This window comes from Rutidosis leptorrhynchoides, chromosome 9 (assembly GCF_046630445.1).
Source record: "Rutidosis leptorrhynchoides isolate AG116_Rl617_1_P2 chromosome 9, CSIRO_AGI_Rlap_v1, whole genome shotgun sequence".
Classification (NCBI taxonomy): Eukaryota; Viridiplantae; Streptophyta; class Magnoliopsida; order Asterales; family Asteraceae; genus Rutidosis; species Rutidosis leptorrhynchoides.
The window spans coordinates 67,825,181-67,835,969 of NC_092341.1; positions in this window are offsets into that span (position 1 = coordinate 67,825,181).

Below are 10,789 nucleotides of genomic sequence, written 5' to 3' on the forward strand. Positions count from 1 at the left end.
TAACTAACCCAAAACAGCCCGCGGTGTTACTACGACGGCGTAAATCCAGTTTTACGGTGTTTTTCGTGTTTCCAGGTTTTAAATCATTAAGTTAGCATATCATATAGATATAGAACAGGTGTGTAGTTAATTTTAAAAGTCAAGTTAGAAGTATTAACTTTTGTTTGCGAACAAGTTTAGAATTAACTAAACTATGTTCTAGTGATTACGAGTTTAAACCTTCGAATAAGATAGTTTTATATATATGAATCGAATGATGTTATGAACATCATTACTACCTCAAGTTTAGTAGGTAAACCTACTGGAAGTGACATGAAATGATCTAGCTTCAAAGGATCTTGGATGGCTTGAAAGTTCTTGAAGTAGGATCATGACACAAAAACAAGTTCAAGTAAGATTTTTACTCGATTTAAGATAGTTTATAGTTATAGAAATTGAATCAAAGTTTGAATATGAATATTACCTTGAATAAGAAAGATAACCTACTGTATATAACAAAGGTTTCTTGATCTTAGATGATTACTTAAAATGGATTAGAAAGCTTGGAAGTAAATTAGTAAACTTGAAGGGATTTTTGAAGTGTTCTTGAAGTGTTCTTCCTATGATGATTATAGCTTGATTCTTGAAGTGATTTTTGATGAAGATGATGATTAACTACTGGAAAAATACGTTCATAATAGTGTGTGTGTTGAGAGAGAATTAGAAAGAGAATTGGAACTGAAATGGAGTGAATGATGAGTGGTAATTGGTGAGTGGTGAGTGGAGTTAAAAGGAGTTCTAGTTAGTTGACTAGCTCATGGTAGAAGTTAAAATTGATTATTCATACATGACATAATCAAGAATGGAATCCTATGCTAGTTCCTATTGGTATATACTCATAGTAAGTACGTTTTGAAGCTGTGTATAATACGGGTAAGAATACGACTAGAATTCTTGATGAAAGAAAAGAATGGAAAAGTAACTGTAACCATTTTCGTTAAGTATGAGTGTTTTGATATATGTCTTGAAGTCTTCCAAAAGTATTTTAATACATCTAAATACACTACATGTATATACATTTTAACTGAGTCGTTAAGTCATCGTTAGTCGTTACATGTAAGTGTTGTTTTGAAACCTTTAAGTTAACGATCTCAATTAATGTTGTTAACCCATTGTTTATTATATCTAATGAGATGTTAAATTATTATATTATCAGGATATTATGATATATTAATATATCTTAATATGATATATATACATTTAAATGTCGTTACAACGATAATCGTTACATATATGTCTCGTTTCGAAATCCTTAAGTTAGTAGTCTTGTTTATATGTATATAACTCATTGTTAATATACTTATGGAGATACTTACTTATCATAATCTCATGTTAACCATATGTATATCCATATATATATCGTCATGTCATTTTTACAAGTTTTAACGTTCGTGAATCGCCGGTCAACTTGGGTGGTCAATTGTCTATATGAAACATATTTCAATTAATCAAGTCTTAACAAGTTTGATTTCTTAACATGTTGGAAACATTTAATCATGTAAATATCAATCTCAATTAATATATATAAACATGGAAAAGTTCGGGTCACTACAGTACCTACCCGTTAAATAAATTTCGTCCCGAAATTTTAAGCTGTTGAAGGTGTTGACGAATCTTCTGGAAATAGATGCGGGTATTTCTTCTTCATCTGATCTTCACGCTCCCAGGTAACTCAAGTCGGTAAGCTACTGGTCCGACACGATCAATAATCTTGAATGGTCCCATATACCTTGGATTTAATTTCCCTCGTTTACCAAATCGAACAACGCCTTTCCAAGGTGCAACTTTAAGCATGACCATCTCTCCAATTTCAAATTCTATATCTTTTCTTTTAATGTCAGCGTAGCTCTTTTGTCGACTTTGGGCGGTTTTCAACCGTTGTTGAATTTGGATGATCTTCTCGGTAGTTTCTTGTATTATCTCTGGACCCGTAATCTGTCTATCCCCCACTTCACTCCAACAAATCGGAGACCTGCACTTTCTACCGTAAAGTGCTTCAAACGGCGCCATCTCAATGCTTGAATGGTAGCTGTTGTTGAAGGAAAATTCTGCTAACGGTAGATGTCGATCCCAACTGTTTCTGAAATCAATAACACATGCTCGTAGCATGTCTTCAAGCATTTGTATCGTCCTTTCACTCTGCCCATCAGTTTGTGGATGATAGGCAGTACTCATGTCTAGACGAGTTCCTAATGCTTGCTGTAATGTCTGCCAGAATCTTGAAATAAATCTGCCATCCCTATCAGAGATAATAGAGATTGGTATTCCATGTCTGGAGACGACTTCCTTCAAATACAGTCGTGCTAACTTCTCCATCTTGTTATCTTCTCTTATTGGCAGGAAGTGTGCTGATTTGGTGAGATGATCAACTATTACCCAAATAGTATCAAAACCACTTGCAGTCCTTGGCAATTTAGTGATGAAATCCATGGTAATGTTTTCCCATTTCCATTCCGGGATTTCACTTTGTTGAAGTAGACCTGATGGTTTCTGATGTTCAGCTTTGACCTTAGAACATGTCAAACATTCTCCTACGTATTTAGCAACATCGGCTTTCATACCCGGCCACCAAAAATGTTTCTTGAGATCCTTGTACATCTTCCCCGTTCCAGGATGTATTGAGTATCTCTAAATTTTGGTACCCAAATCCTTTCAGCCCTATACCGGGTTCCGTCTTCCCGAATATTAAGATGCTGCTCCGATCCTTTGGGTATTTCATCCTTTAAATTTCCTTCTTTTAAAACTCCTTGTTGCGCCTCCTTTATTTGAGTAGTAAGGTTATTATGAATCATTATATTCATAGATTTTACTCGAATGGGTTCTCTGTCCTTCCTGCTCAAGGCATCGGCTACCACATTTGCCTTCCCCGGGTGGTAACGAATCTCAAAGTCGTAATCATTCAACAATTCAATCCACCTACGCTGTCTCATATTCAGTCGTTTCTGATTAAATATGTGTTGAAGACTTTTGTGGTCGGTATATATAATACTTTTGACCCCATATAAGTAGTGCCTCCAAGTCTTTAATGCAAAAACAACCGCGCCTAATTCCAAATCATGCGTCGTATAATTTTGTTCGTGAATCTTCAATTGTCTAGACGCATAAGCAATCACCTTCGTTCGTTGCATTAATACACAACCGAGACCTTGCTTTGATGCGTCACAATAAATCACAAAATCATCATTCCCTTCAGGCAATGACAATATAGGTGCCGTAGTTAGCTTTTTCTTCCATAACTGAAACGCTTTCTCTTGTTCATCCTTCCATTCAAATTTCTTCCCTTTATGCGTTAATGCAGTCAAGGGTTTTGCTATTCTGGAAAAGTTTTGGATGAACCTTCTGTTGTAACCAGCTAGTCCTAAAAACTGGCGTATGTGTTTCGGAGTTTTCGGGGTTTCCCACTTTTCAACAGTTTCTATCTTTACCGGATCCACCTTAATACCTTTTTTGTTCACTATGTGACCGAGGAATTGAACTTCTTCCAACCAAAATGCACACTTTGAAAATTTAGCGTACAATTCTTCCTTCCTCAATACTTCTAACACCTTTCTCAAATGTTCACCGTGTTCTTGGTCATTCTTTGAGTAAATAAGTATGTCATCAATGAAAACAATGACAAACTTGTCAAGGTATGGTCCACACACTCGGTTCATAAGGTCCATGAACACAGCTAGTGCATTAGTTAAACCAAACGGCATGACCATAAACTCGTAATGACCGTAACTTGTTCGAAAAAAGTCTTTGGAATATCATCTTCTTTCACCCGCATTTGATGATACCCGGAACGTAAGTCAATCTTTGAATAAACAGACGAGCCTTGTAGTTGATCAAATAAGTCGTCGATTCTCGGTAGTTGATGGTAAGTTTGTTCAACTCTCGGTAGTCGATACACAACCTGAATGTACCATCTTTCTTCTTGACAAACAAAACAGGAGCTTCCCACGGTGATGTGCTTGGTCGAATGAAACCACGCTCTAAAAGTTCTTGTAATTGGCTTTGCAGTTCTTTCATCTCGCTGGGTGCGATTCTGTAAGGAGCACGAGCTATTGGTGCAGCTCCTGGTACAAGATCTATTTGAAATTCAACGGATCGCTGTGGGGGTAATCCCGGTAATTCTTTCGGAAATACATCGGGAAATTCTTTTGCAATGGGAACATCATTGATGCTCTTTTCTTCAGTTTGTACTTTCTCGACGTGTGCTAGAACAGCATAGCAACCTTTTCTTATTAGTTTTTGTGCCTTCAAATTACTAATAATATGTAGCTTCGTGTTGCCCTTTTCTCCGTACACCATTAAGGGTTTTCCTTTTTCTCGTATAATGCGAATTGCATTTTTGTAACAAACGATCTCTGCTTTCACTTCTTTCAACCAGTCCATACCGATTATCACATCAAAACTCCCTAACTCTACTGGTATCAAATCAATCTTAAATGTTTCGCTAACCAGTTTAATTTCTCGATTCCGACATATATTATCTGCTGAAATTAATTTACCATTTGCTAATTCGAGTAAAAATTTACTATCCAAAGGCATCAATGGACAACTTAATTTAGTACAAAAATCTCTACTCATATAGCTTCTATCCGCACCCGAATCAAATAAAACGTAAGCAGATTTATTGTCAATAAGAAACGTACCCGTAACAAGCTCCGGGTCTTCCTGTGCCTCTGCCGCATTAATATTGAAAACTCTTCCGCGGCCTTGTCCATTCGTGTTCTCCTGGTTCGGGCAATTTCTAATAATGTGGCCCGGTTTTCCACATTTATAACAAACTACATTGGCATAACTTGCTCCGACACTACTTGCTCTGCCATTACTCGTTCCGACACCATTTGTTCCTTTCGTTCTATTAACCCCTGGTCCGTAGACCTCACACTTCGCCGCGCTATGACCATTTCATTTACACTTGTTGCAAAATTTGGTGCAGAACCCCGAGTGATACTTTTCACACCTTTGGCATAGCTGCTTCTGATTGTTGTTGTTGTTGAGGTTATTATTGTTGTTGGGATGATTGTTGTAGTTGCTGTTGTTGTTGTTGTTGTTGTTGTTGTTGTTGTTGTTGTTGTTGTTGTTGGGCCGTTTGTTGTAGTTGCGATTGATGTTGCGATTGTTGGGATAATTGTTGCGATTATTGTTGTAATTGCTGTTGTTGTTGTATTGGTGATTCTTATCACCGTTTTCCTCCCACTTTCTTTTGACTTGCTTCACATTGGCCTCTTCAGCAGTCTGTTCTTTAATTCTTTCTTCAATCTGGTTCACTAGTTTGTGAGCCATTCTACATGCCTGCTGTATGGAGGCGGGCTCGTGTGAACTTATATCTTCTTGGATTCTTTCCGGTAATCCTTTCACAAACGCGTCGATCTTCTCTTCCTCATCTTCGAATGCTCCCGGACACAATAGGCACAATTCTGTTAATCGTCTTTCGTACGTGGTAATATCAAATCCTTGGGTTCGTAACCCTCTAAGTTCTGTCTTGAGCTTATTGACCTCGGTTCTGGGACGGTACTTCTCGTTCATCAAGTGCTTGAATGCTGACCATGGTAGTGCGTACGCATCGTCTTGTCCCACTTGCTCTAGATAGGTATTCCACCATGTTAACGCAGAACCTATGAAGGTATGCGTAGCGTACTTCACTTTGTCCTCTTCAGTACACTTACTTATGGCAAACACCGATTCGACCTTCTCGGTCCACCGTTTCAATCCGATCGGTCCTTCGGTTCCATCAAATTCCAAAGGTTTGCAGGCAGTGAATTCTTTGTAGGTGCATCCTACACGATTTCATGTACTGCCAGATCCAAGGTTATTGTTGGTATGTAGCGCAGCCTGTACTGCGGCTATGTTTGAAGCTAGAAAAGTACGGAATTCCTCTTCATTCATATTCACGGTGTGTCGAGTAGTCGGTGCCATTTCCTTCAAAATAGTCAAATGGAACAAGTTAATCATACAGAATATTAAGAGTAGTTAATAGTATTTCGTAGCATAATATGAACTCATTTATAAAAGCTTTTTCTTCATATTAGCGTTTTATAAGTTTAAATTCGAGTAGTACCTACCCGTTAAGTTCATACTTAGTAGCTAATATACAATTCAACTACTACAATTCTATATGAAAAACTGATTGTAATAATATTTCGCGTTCAAACTTTTATACAATATTTTACAAACTTACAATACCGCTTATTTTACATAAAGTATGAAATATAGCACACAATAACTTTGATACAAGATAGTTGTGAAGATAATTCTAGCTAGTACACAAGTCGTTCAGCAAAGGCAATAAAGACATGTAATTCATACGTCCAGAAACAAGTCATGCATTCTGGTTTTACTAGGACTACTTCCCATCCTTGGTCTTGTGGAACATAACCGTTATGGTCGTTGATAAGACAGCGTGTTGTAACGTCGTCAAAGGGACGAGGGTTACGTAATGACCAACAGTCTCGTAATAACCTAAAAACCTCATTTCTTACCCCAATTACCGACTCCGTCACTTGTTGGAACGTTTTGTTTAATAGTTGTAGCCCGATGTTCTTCTTCTCACTTTGGTGAGAAGCAAACATTACTAACCCGTAAGCATAACATGCTTCTTTATGTTGCATGTTAGCCGCTTTTTCTAAATCACGAAGTCCTATATTCGGATATACTGAGTCAAAATAATTTCTTAACCCGTTGCGTAAAATAGCATTTGGGTTCCCCGCAATATATGCGTCAAAGTAAACACATCGTAACTTATGGATTTCCCAATGTGATATCCCCCATCTTTCGAACGAAAGCCTTTTATAAACCAAGGCATTCTTGGAATGTTCTTCGAATGTCTTACAAACTGATCTCGCCTAAAATAGTTGTGCTGAGGAATTCTGACCGACTCTAGACAAGATTTCATCAATCATGTCTCCGGGTAGGTCTCTTAAAATATTGGGTTGTCTATCCATTTTGTGTTTTTATATTGTAAAATAGACAAGAGTTAGATTCATAAAAAAAATACTTATTAATACAAGCAATTTTTACATATATCATAAAGCATAAGCACACTATATTACATATATTATACCACACGAATACAACTATCTTATTCCGACTCGCTCGTTTCTTCTTGTTCGGTTTTGGTTCGTTTTGCCAAGTTTCTAGGGATATATGATGTTCCCCTAATACGAGCCGTCGTTGTCCACGTTGGTTTAGAAAAACCTGGTGGTTTAGAGGTTCCCGGGTCATTGTTACAACTTAAGGACTTCGGGGGTTGACGATACATATAAAGTTCATCGGGGTTGGAATTAGATTTCTCTATTTTTATGCCCTTTCCCTTATTATTTTCTTTTTCCTTTTTAAATTCAGTTGGGGTAATTTCTATAACATCATCGGAATTCTCGTCGGAATCCGATTCATCGGAGAATTGGTAATCCTCCCAATATTTTGCTTCCTTGGCGGAAACACCATTGACCATAATTAACCTTGGTCGGTTGGTTGAGGATTCTCTTTTACTTAACCGTTTTATTATTTCCCCCACCGGTTCTATTTCTTCTTCCGGTTCCGATTCTTCTTCCGGTCCCGATTCTTCTTTCGGTTCCGACTCTTCTTCCGGTTCCTCTTCGGGAACTTGTGAATCAGTCCACGAATCATTCCAATTTACATTTGACTCTTCATTATTATTAGGTGAGTCAATGGAACTTGTTCTAGAGGTAGACATCTATCACATAATATCAAACACGTTAAGAGATTAATATATCACATAATATTCATATGTTAAAAATATATAGTTTCCAACAAAAATGTTAAGCAATCATTTTTAAAGAAAACACGGTCGAAGTCCAGACTCACTAATGCATCCTAAAAAACTCGATAAGACACACTAATGCAAATTTTCTGGTTCTCTGAGACCAACGCTCGGATACCAACTGAAATGTCCCGTTCTTATTGATTAAAAACGTTCCATATTAATTGATTTCGTTGCGAGGTTTTGACCTCTATATGAGACGTTTTTCAAAGACTGCATTCATTTTTAAAATAAACCATAACCTTTATTTCATAAATAAAGGTTTAAAAAGCTTTACGTAGATTATCAAATAATGATAATCTAAAATATCCTATTTACACACGACCATTACATAATGGTTTACAATACAAATATGTTACATCGAAATCAGTTTCTTGAATGCAGTTTTTACACAATATCATACAAACATAGACTCCAAATCTTGTCCTTATTTTAGTATGCAACAGCGGAAGCTCTTAGTATTCACCTGAGAATAAACATGCTTTAAACGTCAACAAAAATGTTGGTGATTTATAGGTTTAACTTATATGTATCAAATCGTAACAATAGACCACAAGATTTCATATTTCAATACACATCCCATACATAGAGATAAAAATCATTCATATGGTGAACACCTGGTAACCGACATTAACAAGATGCATATATATAAGAATATCCCCATCATTCCGGGACACCCTTCGGATATGATATAAATTTTGAAGTACTAAAGCATCCGGTACTTTGGATGGGGTTTATTAGGCCCAATAGATTTATCTTTAGGATTCGCGTCAATTAGGGTGTCTGTTCCCTAATTCTTAGATTACCAGACTTAATAAAAAGGGGCATATTCGATTTCGATAATTCAACCATAGAATGTAGTTTCACGTACTTGTGTCTATTTTGTAAATCATTTATAAAACCTGCATGTATTCTCATCCCAAAAATATTAGATTTTAAAAGTGGGACTATAACTCACTTTCACAGATTTTTACTTCGTCGGGAAGTAAGACTTGGCCACTGGTTGATTCACGAACCTATAACAATATATACATATATATCAAAGTATGTTTAAAATATATTTACGACACTTTTAATATATTTTGATGTTTTAAGTTTATTAAGTCAGCTGTCCTCGTTAGTAACTTACAACTAGTTGTCCACAGTTAGATATACAGAAATAAATCGATAAATATTATCTTGAATCAATCCACGACCCAGTGTATACGTATCTCAGTATTGATCACAACTCAAACTATATATATTTTGGAATCAACCTCAACCCTGTATAGCTAACTCCAACATTCACATATAGAGTGTCTATGGTTGTTCCGAAATATATATAGATGTGTCGACATGATAGGTCGAAACATTGTATACGTGTCTATGGTATCTCAAGATTACATAATATACAATACAAGTTGATTAAGTTATGGTTGGAATAGATTTGTTACCAATTTTCAAGTAGCTAAAATGAGAAAAATTATCCAATCTTGTTTTACCCATAACTTCTTCATTTTAAATCCGTTTTGAGTGAATCAAATTGCTATAGTTTCATATTGAACTATATTTTATGAATCTAAATAGAAAAGTATAGGTTTATAGTCAGAAAAATAAGTTACAAGTCGTTTTTGTAAAGGTAGTCATTTCAGTCGAAAGAACGACGTCTAGATGACCATTTTAGAAAACATACTTCCACTTTGAGTTTAACCATAATTTTTGGATATAGTTTCATGTTCATAATAAAAATCATTTTCTCAAAATAACAACTTTTAAATCAAAGTTTATTATAGTTTTTAATTAACTAACCCAAAACAGCCCGCGGTGTTACTACGACGGCTTAAATCCGGTTTTACGGTGTTTTTCGTGTTTCCAGGTTTTAAATCATTAAGTTAGCATATCATATAGATATAGAACAGGTGTGTAGTTAATTTTAAAAGTCAAGTTAGAAGTATTAACTTTTGTTTGCGAACAAGTTTAGAATTAACTAAACTATGTTCTAGTGATTACGAGTTTAAACCTTCGAATAAGATAGTTATATATATATGAATCGAATGATGTTATGAACATCAATACTACCTCAAGTTTAGTAGGTAAACCTACTGGAAGTGACAAGAAATGATCTAGCTTCAAAGGATCTTGGATGGCTTGAAAGTTCTTGAAGTAGGATCATGACACAAAAACAAGTTCAAGTAAGATTTTTACTCGATTTAAGATAGTTTATAGTTATAGAAATTGAATCAAAGTTTGAATATGAATATTACCTTGAATAAGAAAGATAACCTACTGTATATAACAAAGGTTTCTTGATCTTAGATGATTACTTGGAATGGATTAGAAAGCTTGGAAGTAAATTAGTAAACTTGAAGGGATTTTTGAAGTGTTCTTGAAGTGTTCTTCCTATGATGATTATAGCTTGATTCTTGAAGTGATTTTTGATGAAGATGATGATTAACTACTAGAAAAATACGTTCATAATAGTGTGTGTGTGTTGAGAGAGAATTAGAAAGAGAATTGGAAGTGAAATGGAGTGAATGATGAGTGGTAATTGGTGAGTGGTGAGTGGGGTTAAAAGGAGTTCTAGTTAGTTGACTAGCTCATGGTAGAAGTTAAAATTGATTAATCATACATGACATAATCAAGAGTGGAATCCCATGCTAGTTCCTATTGGTATATACTCATAGTAAGTACGTTTTGAAGCTGTGTATAATACGGGTAAGAATACGACTAGAATTCTTGATGAAAGAAAAGAATGGAAAAGTAACTGTAACCATTTTCGTTAAGTATGAGTGTTTTGATATATATCTTGAAGTCTTCCAAAAGTATTTTAATACATCTAAATACACTACATGTATATACATTTTAACTGAGTCGTTAAGTCATCGTTAGTCGTTACATGTAAGTGTTGTTTTGAAACCTTTAAGTTAACGATCTTAATTAATGTTGTTAACCCATTGTTTATTATATCTAATGAGATGTTAAATTATTATATTATCATGA